The 15801-nt window shown below is 36.1% G+C and overlaps 1 non-coding gene across 1 annotated transcript; it reads left to right on the top strand.

Moving 5' to 3' along the window:
- The first annotated feature begins 888 nt into the window (after window positions 1-888).
- TRNAR-GCG lies at window positions 889-961 on the top strand. Its single transcript has one exon. It is a non-coding gene; the product is annotated as a tRNA-Arg (tRNA).
- The last annotated feature ends 14840 nt before the right edge of the window (window positions 962-15801 follow it).

Here is a 15801-nt window from a genome sequence, read left to right as displayed (position 1 = left end):
AAATAAGAGATGATGCTTGTTACTTCAGTCAGTGGCGTTCCAGAAAGTCCCAGCTGTGAAAAATGGGTACAGAAACCCCTGCCAAAATGTAAGACATATAGCATGCATGAAAAATAAACTTTTCAGTTTCACACCGCTGAAGTAACTGGAATGTATTTGTCATCTGTTACCATAGCTTTCCTTGGCCTACCCCAACTAGTATAGACAAGCAGATTCCATAAAACCTATTTCACTATTAGATAACTGTTTTGTATTGCATACTTATGTCACTTAAAAAGTTCATTTTTTTAAAGAAATAAATTGTTGATTTGTTTTCACAGTCAACTATTTTTTTTGTGTAAATTCCCATAAATTATTAATTCATAGTTGTTTTGTTCATATCATGTCACACTGATTTTAGCTTTTGCTTTGAGAGTTTTGTGGCCATTATTTCTAACAAGCTCAGTCTGCGTGTGTCAAAATTTGCAGATATAAGTTCCAGTAGGAAGATGTGAATATTCTTTAATATTTTAATCAATAATAAAGGAAGTAGTACATACAGAGGAAACAGTACATAAAACAAACTCAGGGACTTGATGGATGGATTCCAAAACTGCCTCTATCACTAGTGGCTGTGTTATTTGGGATAAGTTTCTTAACTTTCTCTGTTTTACTGCTCTCATCTTTTAAAAAAGGGTGAGGGAAGGGTATTGTTAATACCTAACTCATAGGATGTTTTATAATGGCCTATGATAATTCTGTGATTAATTCTATGATAATTAATTGTTCATTTTACTGTATTTTACTTTATTGCACTTTGCAGATACTATTATTACAAATGGAAGATTTGTGGCAATTTTGTGCCGATCAAATTATCAATACCATTTTTTCCAACAGCATTTGCTCACTTTCCTGGTGGCTCAGATGGTAAAGCATCTGTCTGCGATGCAGGAGACCCAGGTTCAATCCCTGGGTTGGGAAGATCCCCTGGAGAAGGAAATGGCAACCGACTCCAGTTCTCTTGCCTGGAAGAATCCCATGGATGGAGGCTCTAATGTAAGCAATCTTGGTTTGAACATATTACTGTAAATTTACTTCAAAGAGTGATCTCATACTTAGCATGAACAACTTCTAAATGGAAAAGGTTGAAGGAATGCTGTTCAAAGAATAAATATTAGAGGAATTTCGATCATTTCCTGTTTTGGAGCTACACAGAGTATGCAGGAAAGTTGTGCTTTTGTTGACTTTGGTTAAAAGTTTGACCTCATCTCTTCCTTTCTCTGTTAAGGTTAATCTCATAATCTTTAGGTAATTTGACAGTGAACATTCACCTCCAAAAAGTAACAGCAATAGTTGTGAAATAACTCTTTATGTATAAGCATGTTTATAGAATAGAATCAGACAATTGGTTTTAGGATTGGGCTAAGCGATACATGGCGTGAATTTTTGTGGGCACAAAAAGGTGATAAAATTTCTTATTGAGAAGCCCATCTCACACTAGTGAGATGCCTGAAATTGTCATCACTGATTTTCTAAGTAGTTTCCACTTCTTATTAATAGATATGGAGATCTGTGAAGTGCTGCATACACATACACATTTTTTAAAAAGTACACAATTGTGTACTGACCTACCTCTTGAGAAATCTTCATTCAGGCCAAGAAGCAACAGTTACAATTGGACACGGAAAAACAGACTGGTTCCAAATCAGGAAAGGAGTACGTCAAGGCTATATACTGTCACCCTGCTTATTTAATTTATATGCAGAGTACATTATGAGAAATGCTGGGCTGGATGAAGCACAAGCTGGAATCAAGATTACTGGGAGAAATATCAATAACCTCAGATATACAGATGACACCATTCTTGTGACAGAAAACGAAGAAGAACTAAAGAGCCTCATGATGAAACTGAAAGAGGAGAGTGAAAAGCTGGCTTAAAATTCAGCATTCAGAAAACTAAGATCATGGCATCTGGTTCCATCACTTTATGGCAAATAGATGGGGAAACAATGGAAACAGAGACTTTATTTTTTGGGGCTCCAAAATCACTGCAGATGGTGACTGCAGCCATGAAATTAAAAGACGCTTGCTCCTTGGAAGAAAAGTTATGACCAACCCAGATAGCATATTAAAAAGCAGAGACATTATTTTGCCAACAAAGGTCTGTCTAGTCAAAGCTGTAGCTTTTCCAGTGGTCATGTATGGATGTGAGAGTTGGAGTATAAAGAAGGCTGAGCGCAGAAGAATTGATGCTTTTAAACTGTGGTGTTGGAGAAGACTCTTGAGAGTCCCTTGGACTGCAAGGAGATCCAACCAGTTCATCCTAAAGGAGATCAGTCCTGAATATTCACTGGAAGGACTTATGTTGAAGCTGAAACCCGAATACTTTGGCCACCTAATGTGAAGAACTGACTCATTTGAAAAGACCCTGATGCTGGGAAAGATTGAGGGCAGGAGGAGAAGGGAATGACAGAGGATGAGATTCTTGGATGGCATCACTGACTTGATGGACATGAGTTTGAGTAAGCTCTCAGAGTTGGTGATGGACAGGGAAGCCCCGTGTGCTGCAGTCCATGGGTCACAAAGATTCGGACACGACTGAACTGAACTGAATCTCAGAGGGCAATTGAATGCCAAGTATCTCAATCAATGAAAGAAATAAGGAATAACGGGATTTTTAGATGATTTTAAATTATAAATATTGTCAACCTTGTTTGCATTTGTATCCTTATGTCATTGATCATCACCATTTTCGATTGACGTCTAGGGCCCAGTTTCTGACACATACTTATTTAGTATGTCTCAGGGCCTGAGAAGCATATTCTTTAAAAATCATATATTTATCACATATTTACAAGTTAAACAAATTGACTCAAATAAATGATGTCTCATTAGCACTGTCTGTATAACTTTAACAACAAAATGATAAAATGAATGAATAGTGCTCAACTCAGTTGAGATCTTGAGCTCTTTAAAATCCATAGTGGCATAGTAGTCACAGCAGGTGAAAGATTTAAGATGCTTCCTGTCCCATAATTATTTGTGAACTGGATCTTGTCCTTTTTAAATAAGAAAACACTTTGTTACCCACTCTCTTTGAAAAGACTTTTCTTACTTATTTGCAGTGAAAATGTCGGAGGAATGAGATCTATATAATCAGGGATAGACTGACTTTATAAGACAGAGGCAAGAAGGAATTATATTTAACACTGCTGGTTGAACAAAATAAAATAGCATATATCTTATGGGTTATACATTTTATAGCAATTGCCCATTACTCAGCTAATGGAGAAATAAAGCAAATGAAATGTGCTATAGATAAGAAGACTAGAAACATAGTTATTTATTCTATGTTTTTGCCAATTCAATACTAAATAAAAAATTCCTTGATAATGTTCCTAAGGAATAAGGAAAGCTTTTAACCACAAAAATATAGTGCATATTTATTGGGAGTAAGGCCTACTAATTTAGTTCAACTAAACAAATTAAAAATAAATTATTCTGCATGAAATCCTCATTTTGACCCTAAGTGAAAGAAAATGAAGTCACTCAGTTGTGTCCGACTCTTTGCGACCCCGTGAATTATAGCCTACCAGGTTCCACCATTCATGGGATTTTCCAGGCAAGAATACTGGAGTGGATTGCCATTTCCTTCTCCAGGAGATCTTCCCAACCTAGGGATTGAACCCAGGTCTCCCTCATTGTAGTCAGACACTTTACCGTCTGAGCCACCAGGGAAGTCATTTTGACCCTAAAGATGATGTAAAATCAGACATAATACCCAGAGCTTCCAGAAGTTTACAATCTAGTACAGAATCAATCAGATGAGCCAATAACTCTAATAAAAGGCATTATGTTACAATATTGTAACTGGGATGGAAACAAAGTTCAGTGAGATTCAAAGAGAATACTGGTGCACTGGGAAGACCCAGAGGAATCGGGTGGAGAGGGAGGTGGGAGGGGGGATCGGGATGGGGAATACGTGTAAATCTATGGCTGATTCATATCAATGTATGACAAAACCCACTGAAATGTTGTGAAGTAATTAGCCTCCAACTAATAAAAAAAAAATTAATTAAAAAAAAAAAGAATCTAGGCTTTGAAAAAAAAAAAAAGAATACTCACTTCTATTTAGGGTGGGAAAAAGATACATGTCTTCATGGAAGAAATGACATTTGAAAAACAGATGGGATATTTACAGGTGAAAAAAGGGATAGAGGGCATACCAAGGAGATAAAGGATTAAAAGCAAGATGACAGACAAGTGTGTTATTTCTGGAAAAATGTGCCAGCTAGAGTGGAGCATAGGTACGTAAAAAGGTAGGAAATAGGAAATAATACAGAAGATGCAGGCTGATGCCAAGTGTGATGAGTTTCCTGTCCTAAGCTGACAGGTGTGCATTTATCTTCACAGGTGATGGGGTTGTTAAAATGTATAGAGTTGAGGAACACTAGGGTCATAGGGCTGCCTAATGTTGTATGCAGATTTTCCACCGAAAATCTTAGAGGGTGCATTCACATGGAAACTCTTTACATTTCTGTATCTTTTGTGACCATGTTTCAGTCATTGTAAATATGTTATGACAAGTTTCCTGACAGATAAGTCAAATGTATTGAAGGTAGGATGTCTTTTCTGATTTGTACAAAAGCATCAAACGGGCTAGTGGTGGCCTGGGACAGGTGTGCTGAAGGGATACACATCTTATAGCAGATTATAGGACCAATTGCTTCAGGGAGGTACTGAAGGCTTTAACAATAGTAGACACAAAAATAGGAGCTTAGCTTGGTAAAGACAGGCTGATGTAGCATCTACATGGATGAAGGACCCATACTATGATTTCAAAGATGGGGGACAGATAATAATGGCAAGTAGGAAACAGAAAAGTAAGAAGGGATGGGACTTCCTTGGTGGTCCAGTGGTTCTGACTTTGCCTTCCAATGCAGTGGGTGCAGGTTTGATCCCTGGTTGGGGAGCTAAGATTCCACATTTCTAGCAGCCAAAAAGCAAATAAAAAACAGAAACAATATTGTAACAAGTTCAATAAAGACTTTAAAAATGGTCCACATCAAAAAAACTTTTAATAAGAAGGGAGATTTATTAAGATAGGAGAAAGGGAGGTATATGGAGGACCCAGATGAGAGGCTCCATTTTGAATACATTTTAAAGCCAGAGGTGTTAGCAGAACATCCAGATGGAAGTGTCAGCCATTAGGTTGAAAAGTTGAAATGTTGTCCTGGAGGGAAGGGAAGGAGTTGGGCTAGAGTTATCCACATCAAAATGATTGCTGAGATAACAGGAGAATCCTTACAGAGAAGCGAGAGGAATATAACTGGTTTCAAAAGCAGTTTTCCTTCTTACCACATTTTGCTCACTAACCTCAAAAGAATTAGGAATAAATCTTGCAAAAGGAACCTGCTTTCTTAGTAATGTGGATAATGTGTTAGGTAATGTGTTTCATTTCCAATTTGTGCCAACCATCAAACATAGTCAATATGTCTGCTCTTATATGTACACATGCCAGTTTTTTCATTGTAAGATTAGATAAAAGTGCTGACAGGAGAGGTCTTCTAACCACTAACCAAAGGTAGAATCATTGATGACTTGGTAATGTTTTAATGGAGAAATAGAAGCATAGAAATCAGTTATAAAGTGCAATCAACTTCTCACTCAAGAAGGTAAGCAAAGGCAAAAAAACATATAAAAGCATTTTTATTTGACTGTATTATGTACTCAGTGTAGCTCCATATTTTCATTTTAGTGTTTTTCAACATGATAAAGGCCATATATGACAAACCCACAGCTAGCCTCATACTCAGTGCTGTAAAACTGAAAGCATTTCCTCTAAAAGATATGGAATAAGAAAAGAATGTCCACTCTTGCCACTTTCATTCAACATAGTTTTGGAAATTCTCACCAGGATAATCAGAAGAAAAGAAATAAAAGGAATCCAAATTGGAAAAGAAATAAGACCAGTTTGCAGATGACGTGATACTTACTATACACAGAAAATTCTAAAGATACTTAGCAGAATACTGGAGCTCATCAATGAGTTTGGTAAAGTTGCAGGATACAAAATTAATACACAGGAATCTCTTATATTTCTATACATTAGCAATGAAAGGTCAGAAAGAGAAATTAAGGAAACAATCCCATTTACCATTGCAACAAAAAGAATAAAATATCTAGCAAACCTACCTAAGGAGGCAAAAGACTAGTACTCAGAAAACTGTAAGAAATGATGAAAGAAGTCAAAGGTAACACAAACATATGTGGAGATATACCATGTTCTTGGATTGAAAGAATATTGTGAAAATGATTATAGTACCCAAAGCAATTCACAGATTCAGTGTAGTTCTTATCAAATTACCAATGGCATTTTTCACAGAATAAGAACAAAAAGGTTTAATATTTGTGTAGAAACACTGAAGACCCCAAATAGCCAAAGCAATTTTATTATTTTATTCTTGAAATGAAATTATTATTATTTTATTCTTGAGAAATAAAAATGGAGTTGGAGGAATCAGGTTCCCTGACTTCAGACTATACTACAAAGCCAGAGTCATCAAAACAGTGTGGTATTGGCACAAATACAGAAATACAGATCAGTGGAACAGGATAGGAAGTCCAGAAATAAATCCACAAACCTATGGTCACCTAATCTATGACAAAGGAGGCAAAAATATACAATGGAGAAAAGACAGATTCTTTGATAAGTGGTACTGGGAAGGCTGGACAGCTACATGTAAAAGAATGAATTAAGAACACTTCCTTACACCATACACAAAGATAAAGTCACAGTGTATTGAAGACCTAGATTTTAAGACTGGATACTATAAAATTCTTAGAGGAAAGCATAGAATACTCTTTGACATAATTTGAAGCAATATCTTTTTGGATCCATCTCCTAATTAAACTTAAAAACTTTTGAGACCTAATTAAACTTAACTAGGTCTAATTAAACTTTTGAGACCTAATTAAACTTAAAAACTTTTGCATAGCAAAGGAAGTCATAAATAAAAAGACAGCCTACAGAATGGGAGAAAATATTTGCAACTGATGTGACTGACAAGGGATTAATCTTCAAAATATACAAACAGCTCTTACAGTTCAGTGTCCAAAAAGCAAAATCCCAACCCAGTCAAAAAATGAGCAGTTCAGTTCAGTCACTCAATTGTGTCTGACTCTTTGTGACCCCATGGACTGCAGCACACCAGGCCTCCCTGTCCATCACCAACTCCCAGAGCTTTCTCAAACTCATGTCCATCGAGTCGGTGATGCCATCCAACCATCTCCCCCTCCGTCGTCCCCTTCTCCTTCTGCTTCCAACCTTTCCCAGCTTCAGACCTTTTCAAATGAGTCAGTTCTTCACATCAGGTGTCCAAAGTATTGGAGTTTCAGCTTCAGCATCAGTCCCTTCAATGAATATTCAGGACAAATTTCATTTAGGATGGACTGATTGGATCTCCTTGCAGTCCAAGGGACTCTAAAGAGTCTTCTCTAACACCACAGTTCAAAAGCATCACTTCTTTGGTGCTCAGCTTTCTTTATAGTCCAACTCTCACATCCATACATGGCTACTGGAAAAACTATAGCTTTGACTAGACAGACCTTTGTTGGCAAAGTCATGTTATTGCTTTTTAGTATGCTGTTTAGGTTGGTCATAGCTTTTCTTCCAAGGAGCAAGTGTCTTTTAATTTCATGGCTGCATGAAGAAAATGGGCAGAAAAATAGGCAGAAAATCTAAAAAGATATTTCTGCAAAGAAGACATACAGGTAACCATAGGCACACTAAAAGATGCTCAATATAGCTAATTATTCAATAAATACAAATCAAAACTACAATGTTGTATCACCTCACACCAATCAGAATGGCCAACATTAAAAAGTCTGCAAATAACGTTAGGTGTGGAAGAAAAAAACCATCCTACACCGTTGCTGGGAATGTAAATTTTTACAGCTACTATGGAGAACAGTATGGAGTTTTCTTAAAAAACTAAATACAGAGCTGCCATATGATCCTGAAATCCCACTCCTGGGCATATATCCAGAGAAAATTTTAAAAGATATATATATTCCAGTGTTCATAGCAGCACTGTTTATAATAGCCAAAACATGCAAGCAACCTAAATGTCCCTAGACAGATGACTACATAAAGAAGATGTGGTGTGTATATACGATGGAATATTACTTAGACATGAAAAATAATGAAATAATGCCATTTGCAGCAATATAAATGGACCTAAAGATTATTATACTAAGTGAAGTAAGCCAGACCAAGATAAATACAATAAGATACCACTTATATGTGGAATCTTAAAAAATGATACAAGTGAACTTTATTATAAAACAGAAATAGACTCATAGACACAGAAACAAACTTATGATTACTAAAGGGGAGGAAGGCGATAGCTTACAGTGAACGACATCAGATTAGTGAACTCTGAAGAAGGAGATTTAGTTTCAGGACCAGGGACCAAGCTTGATCACTCAAGAGCTTTTGTGTAGCAGTTTTATTAAAGTATGAAAAGGCTTCTGACGTAGACATGAGAAGGGGGACGAAGAGTACTCCCTCCCTAGTGTTAGCTAGGGAGTTATATACTTTTTTGATTGGTTATTACAATAGATCAAAAGAATGTCTCAAGGTTGTAAAGATCTTACTAGACCCGCTCCCATAATTTACATTTTAAGATAAGAGGATTAGCCAGAAGGTTTTCAGGAAGGAGAAACTGTCCTCAAGCAGGATACATTGTTGTGGTATAATCCTTAGTACAGAGTTTAAACTAAATTGTTGTGTAATCATCAGTTCCGGGCTTAAAGAAAAAAAAAAAAAATGTTTTATGTGACTAAGACAAAGGAATGTAGAGAAAAAACAAAGTTTATCCTTTCCTCCTCCTCAAGAACCCCAGACCCCTCTCTCCTCAGGGACCCCTGGACTTAACAACCTGCCTAGGAATTGACTCTGTCAAAGGGAAGGATAAATTAGCAGTTTGGGATTAAAATATGCACATGAATATATATAAAATAGATAACCAAAAAAGGACCTACTGTATATCATAGGGAAATATATTCAATATCTTATAATAACATAGTGGAAGAAAATGTAAGAAAAGAATATATTTATAACTAAATCACTTTGCTGTACACCTGAAATTAGCATTGTAAATCAACTATATTTCAATAAATAGTAAAAAAAAATGGTACTGCAATTAATTTGTTTTGTTAGACTGAAAAATTAATGGTAAAGGATAGTCCAGAAGTATACTAGGTGGCAGATAATTTGGAGATGAAAATGTTTGCTTTATGTAAGTCTTATGTAGTGAGTGAGGGCTTATTTTAAATGGGTGTCACAGACTTGTCTTCTCATGTTTTTAGACTGTCTGGAAGGAATATTGCCTGGCATTCATGCTCTCATATTTATTTTGTTAGGATGATCTCTAGAGCCAAGAAGACATCAGTGCTCTGACAGTTAGATGGAAGTTAACATTTAAATATGATCTATTCTCAACTCATCCTATCCCCTGTTTTATGCTATATTTTAAAAATTACTTGTTATTTATTTTTATTTTTGTCTGTGCTGGGTCTTTTGCTACAAGCTGGCTTTCTCTAGTGTGGCAAGCAGGGACTACTCTCGTGGTTCCTGGACTTCTCATTGCCTCATGCGGTGGCTTCTCCGGTTGTGGAGCACATGATCTAGGGTGTTCAGTTTTCAGTAGTTGCAGCAAAGTCGGGCTCAGTAGTTGTGGCTTGCAAGCTCTAGAGTGGAGGCTTAGTAATTATGGCACATGAGCTTAGTTGCCCTGCAGCATGTGGGATCTTCTTGGACCAGGGATTGAACCCACGTCTACCACATTGCAAGGTGTATCTTAACTACTGGACCACCAGGGAAGCCCTTTATTGCTATGTTAATGGACACCGGGGTCCAGTCTAATCCAGGAGTTACAAAAAATTGGATTTTCTATGTCTTCAAAGAAATTTAAAAAAGGAGCAGAATATAAATCATCATCACTATTTCTTTGATGTTAACATTTTAAATACTAGCATGACATTGCTTTGTTTCTTGAACTTTTCAGGGAAGTAGAAGAGTATTTTGTGTCTATATATCTAGGTTTATAGAGGAAAATTCAATATTCTATCAATTTATTTAAAATTTAACATTTAGTCACTGCATTTGAATGTTGTATGCCTGCTTTTGGTACTCAGTATTCTAGCTGATATTCCTATTGAACTAGAATGAGACTTTTTTCCTTCAGTAAGCCATATGTAAGAATGTTATTAGTGTAGTAAAGAGATTAAATTTTTAATCATCACTCTAACCTACAAGTAGAAATATGTTACTTTTAAAATAATGTTTCATGTAGATCAATATTTGTAAGATAATCAGGGGAAAAAACTTGGGCCTTTGTAAACAATATTTGGGGTGTAAAGTTCATGAATTTGCTTGTACATTTAAAAATAACGATAGCTAGGAACTTCAAATCTGTGTAAACAGAGATGTGCTTATTGATATGGTAAACTGGTCTCAAATTATGTTTAAAGTTGAACAATCTTATTTTCATCCATTTAGAAATTGTTCCAAATTATTATCTTGTATTTTTCTATTTTATGGATTTAAAAATGTGCTGGATCTCATATTATTGAAAAGGGAATATATTTGGTACATCAGTTTAGTTCAGTCTCTCAGTTGTGTCCAACTCTTTGCGACCCCATGGACTGCAGCACTCCAGGCCTCCCTGTCCATCACCAGCTCCTGGAGTTTACTCAGAGTCATGTCCATTGACTCAGTGATGCCATCCAACAATCTCATCCTCTGTCTTCCCCTTCTCCTCCCGCCTTCAGTCTTTCCTAGCATCAGGGTCTTTTCCAGTGAGTGGGTTCTTTGAATCAGGTGGCCCAAGTATTGGAGTTTCAGCTTTAGCATCAGTCCTTCCAGTGAATATTCAGGATTGATTTCCTTTAGGATGGACTGATTGGATCTCCTTGCAGTCCAAGGGACTCTCTAGAGTCTTCTCCAACACCACAGTTCAGAAGCATCAATTCTTCGGTGCTCAGTTTTCTTTACAGTCCAACTCTCACATCCATACATGACTACTGGAAAAACCATAGCTTTGACTAGATGGACCTTTGGCAAAGTAATGTCTCTGCTACATAGCTCTTCATAAATTATAGAAAGTTATGAATTGGGTTGTTTTCCTTAATTCTGTCAGATTCCATTAACAGAAACTAAACCACCAAATAAACACATTTATTTAGGCTCTTAAATTAAAAATTGCTCTTGTGCTGTATTTTGTTAAGAATATATGTATGTGTATGTATGTAGTTAATGCAGCTGGCCTTCATAAATATTTACTGATGTTAGTGATACTGAGAAAATCAGTCAGTGTGTGCAAGAAAATAATTTTCTTAAGAATTTAAATCAGTTAAAAATTCAGAAGAGAAAATAAATGGCTATTGAGTGTATTACAGAAGTAACTGTAAAATGAACCCGGAAAAGAGAAAACATTTTCTCTTTCCAGGGGTCAAAATTAAGTCACCTTTTCATTTACAATATTAAAAACTTCTGAAATAGTCCTACAGTTTTTAAAAAATTTCATTTAAAAGTAGTTGGAGATGTCCCAGTCCAGGGTAAGTCTGGAGGCCAGAATATTAAAACCTTTTGAAGAAAAGTTTTGCTCTCAGACTTCCCCACGAAATGTTGTGAAATCTCTTGGGAACAATCTTGCAGAATTATATAGAGATGTTCTTCCAAACTTTCACTTGGCCCTGACAGCCTGCTTTTGATGTTTTTATTTTCCCTGCTACTGAATAAAATATAGAATAGTTAACCAGTTGTCCAACTAACCAACCGAACAAAAAAAAGCTACATCTGTAGAAATGTATAATTTGTGAAATCATAAGTGGCTGGTGATGCTGAGAACGTAAAAGAATTACATTCTCTTCTTTTCCCTCAGTTCAGTCACTCAGTCATGTCTGACTCTTTGTGACCCCATGGACTGCAGCACACCAGGTTTCCCTGTCCATCATCAACTCCCGGAGCTTGCTCAAACTCTTGTCCATTGCGTTTATTATCCCTGGCTGATAGCATATGACCTGAACTATTCACCCATAAGTTCTGTTTTTCTTTAGCAAAACCACATATACAATTAACTAGGACTTTAAACAGTATGATTGTTATGGACTGAATTGTGTTCCTCCTGTATTGGTATGTTGAAGTCTTAACCCCTGTTACCTTAAAGACTGTTACTGTGTTTGGAGATAGGGCTTTTAAAGAGGTAATTATGATTAAGTGAGGCTATTATGGTGAGCCCTAATCCAATCTGACTGGTGTCCTTATAAGAAAAGATTAGGACAGATAGAGAACCACATCAGGGATGCATGTGCACTGAGAAAAGGCTGTCTGGAAGCCAAGGAGAGAGACCTGAGGAGAAAGCAGACCTGTTGACATCTTGATCTCAGGCTTTCAGCCTTCAGAATTGTAGGAAAAAACACGTCTGTGGTATTTTGTTATGGCTACCTTAGTAACTAATACAGTAATGATAATGAAGTAGGTACTAAATCTTTGAAGAAAATTATTGTCATTTAAATCTCTTATAAAGGTGTATATCCTGACATTTGAACTACAGGCTACTGTGTATATTGGTACTTATGTAACAGTTCTGGTTTCCTACCATGTTATTATCATTTAACACATATAACTATCAATACTTATTCATCTCACCACTTCATTCCACCTGGACTGCTTACTGTTTGTTCCTTTCAATCTCCTCCAAGTGCATGTTTCAGTAAAACATCTGTGAAAAAATCTGCATACGTGTTCTCTCTTCACTTCCTAAAAATTGTTATAAAAAACACATGATGTAAAATTTATCATCTTCACCATTTTTAAATGTATAGTTCAGTAGTGTTAAGTGTGTTCACATTATTGTGCAATGGATCTGCAGAAATTTTAATATATGGCCTTAATTATGTTAATATCATTTCCCTCTATCTCTATGTTTGTTGAGTTTTTTTATCATGAATAGGTGTTGAATTTTGTCATATTCTTTTTCTGCATCGAGATAAATTTTTGTCCTTCATTTTGTCTTGTGGTGATTACATTTGATTGATTTTTGTATGTTGAACTACCTTTGCATTGTAAGAATAAATGAATAAATAAACCAGAGTCCACTTGGTGTGATGATGTATAAGTTTTTTAATGCACCGTTGAATTTGGTTTGCTAGTGTTTTGTTGAGGATTTTTGCATCAGTATTAATCAGAGATCATGATTTTTAGTTTTTTTTTTTTTTGTAGTGTGTTTTCTGGCTTTGGTATCAAGGGTAATTCTGACATTATAAAATTTTAGAAGTGTTCCTTCTTTTTTTGGAAGAGTTTAAATACGGTTGATATTAATTCTTTAAATGTTTGGTAGAATTCACCAGTGAAGCTGTCTGGTCCTTGGTTCTTCCCTTGTTGGGAGATTTTTAATTACTGATTCATCCTCCTTACTAGTTATAAATCTGTTCATATTTTCTGTTTCTTCATAATTCAGTCTTGGTACTTTGTATATTTTTAGAAATTACCTATTTCTCCTGGATTGTGCAATTTTTAGGTATAATTATTCATAATAGTCCCCTGTGACCTTTTTTTTTTATTTCTGTGGTATTAGTTATAATATCTTATCTTTCATTTCTGATCTTAGTTGTCTTCTCTGTTTTTATCTTAATCTTATCACGTGTTTATCACTTTAATTTATATTTAAGCACATCCAGTTTTTAGTAGTTGTGAAAACATATTACTTAAGGGCTTCCCCGGTGACTCAGCAGTAAAGAATCTGCGTGCAGTGCAGTAGATGCATGGGTTGTGGGTTCAATCCCTGGGTCAGGAAGATCCCCTTGAGGAGGGCATGGCAACCCCCTCCAGTATTCTTGCCAGGAAAAGCCCATGAACAGAAGAGTCTGGCGGTCTGTTGTCTATAGGGTCGCAAAGAGTTGGACACAAGTGAAGCTACTGAGCAAGCATACATGCGTGTTACTTAAACTGTGGACGTTTTCATCTGCTCATCTGTGAAATGAGCGTATCATTACTGTGTCAGGTTGTTTCCTACTTACATTAAACTCTTTATTGTTACATTCCTGGTGCTTAATAAATGGGCTTCCCTGGTAGCTCAGAGGGTAAAGCGTGTGTCTACAGTGCGGGAGACCCGGCTATTATTTTAAATTATTTAAGTAAAAGAGGGATTCCTCTCCCCCTATAGATCACAAATCCATTTCTCATTCTTTTTCAAAAGAATCATGAACTATAAGTTCACGTGTATTGTTAGTATTCACTGCTTAGTAATTTTAAATCTTTCTGCTATTTGTCTCATCACTGCTATATAGTTCTCCTTTTAATTGTATGGCCCTTCTGTGCACATGTTTAACTCCATGAAGATAGACTGCTTCCAGAAGGTTTTCATTTCTCATTTACTTATGCATGACCATGGGTTGATACCTTACTGGTAGAATTTTTTCTCAGAGTTAAGTGTTTTTCCAACTGTATTTTTCTATGAAATAGAGTAGTTCCATGGTCATTCCATATAATATGGGATCTATTTTCATATATAACTCTCCTGTAAATTTAAAGAACTTGAGTTAAGTGAAAGCTCATTCATTCCCTGTGTATCCGTTTGTAGTAGTTGTGGTTTCAGTTTTTAGAATGAAAACGAATATAGTTTCTTTTATTATTATTTCTGGATTTCTTTTCATGGGTGTTGGTTGAGTTACAGCTTGATTAAATATAGTTTTGTTTTAATTTTGACATAATTAGCTGTCTGAATAAAGCATACTAGATTTTTTCTTATTAAATCTCAACTCAAAAGCAGAATTTGGCTTCATGACCAAAGGGAAAATCACTTGATTCTCATGACTGAATGCTATATAGTGAGTTTTATTGACACTGATGTTAACCATTGATTGTCCCTATGAATCATGGTGGGTAAAGCATTTACCTTTGGAGGGTGAAGAAAGGAAATTGGTTATAGAGTGAGGAAACATAGCATTATTGTACTTTTTCAAAGTTATACAGATGTATTGCAAGACTATTACTGGCTTTAACAATTCCTACCTTTATTTTCTAATCCAAAGCTATTCAAGGGTTATATTGCAGGCATATGATTTAGAGTCAAATCAGTGTAGATTTGATTTACAGTTTCAGCTTCTGCTATTTCCACAAGTAACCCCCAAATACCTGAGGCTTACAGCAGTAAATATTTATTTCTTGTTCATGTTTACATGAGGCCTGTGGGTTGGTTGTTGGCTTTGTTGATATCAGCTGGGCTTCATGTCTCTTCTAATGTCTGGGCCATTCTCTTCTTATGATGAAGAGAGATCAAGGGAGTAAACCACATAAGTACACTGGACCCTCACAATCCATTGACCAAAGCAGGTCATGTGACAGTCCCAAATCACAGGGGCAGAGAAGTGAACTCAGTCTCCAGGAAAGCACAGTAAGGATGTGGAGGGAGTGACATGAATAATAATTCAGCCTATAATAAGAACTTCTCTTGGAATTACTGTGGACCCTTTCTGTGCAATCCCATAATAAGCTCAACTTGTTGATTCAGACTAGAAATAAATCATTTCTAAGTCAGAAAATTTTAGAAACACCAAAGAATTTTAAAGTAATGAATACTTTTATTCAAAGTAATACTGTATTTTGAGGCTCAACGGTAAAATGATTGAAGTTGGGGTGGAGGACCCAATGTCCTACTTGCTGAGTGCTTCCTGATCTTCACCTCCATTTTGTAGAACATAGTTTGAAAACCACCAGTGCAGCATTTCTCAGTACAGGTTCCATAGATGTTTAGG

Source organism: Cervus canadensis, chromosome 3, assembly GCF_019320065.1.
Source record: "Cervus canadensis isolate Bull #8, Minnesota chromosome 3, ASM1932006v1, whole genome shotgun sequence".
Lineage (NCBI taxonomy): Eukaryota > Metazoa > Chordata > Mammalia > Artiodactyla > Cervidae > Cervus > Cervus canadensis.
Note: the sequence above shows the minus strand (reverse complement) of the source record. Positions and strands in the feature narration are given on the sequence as shown.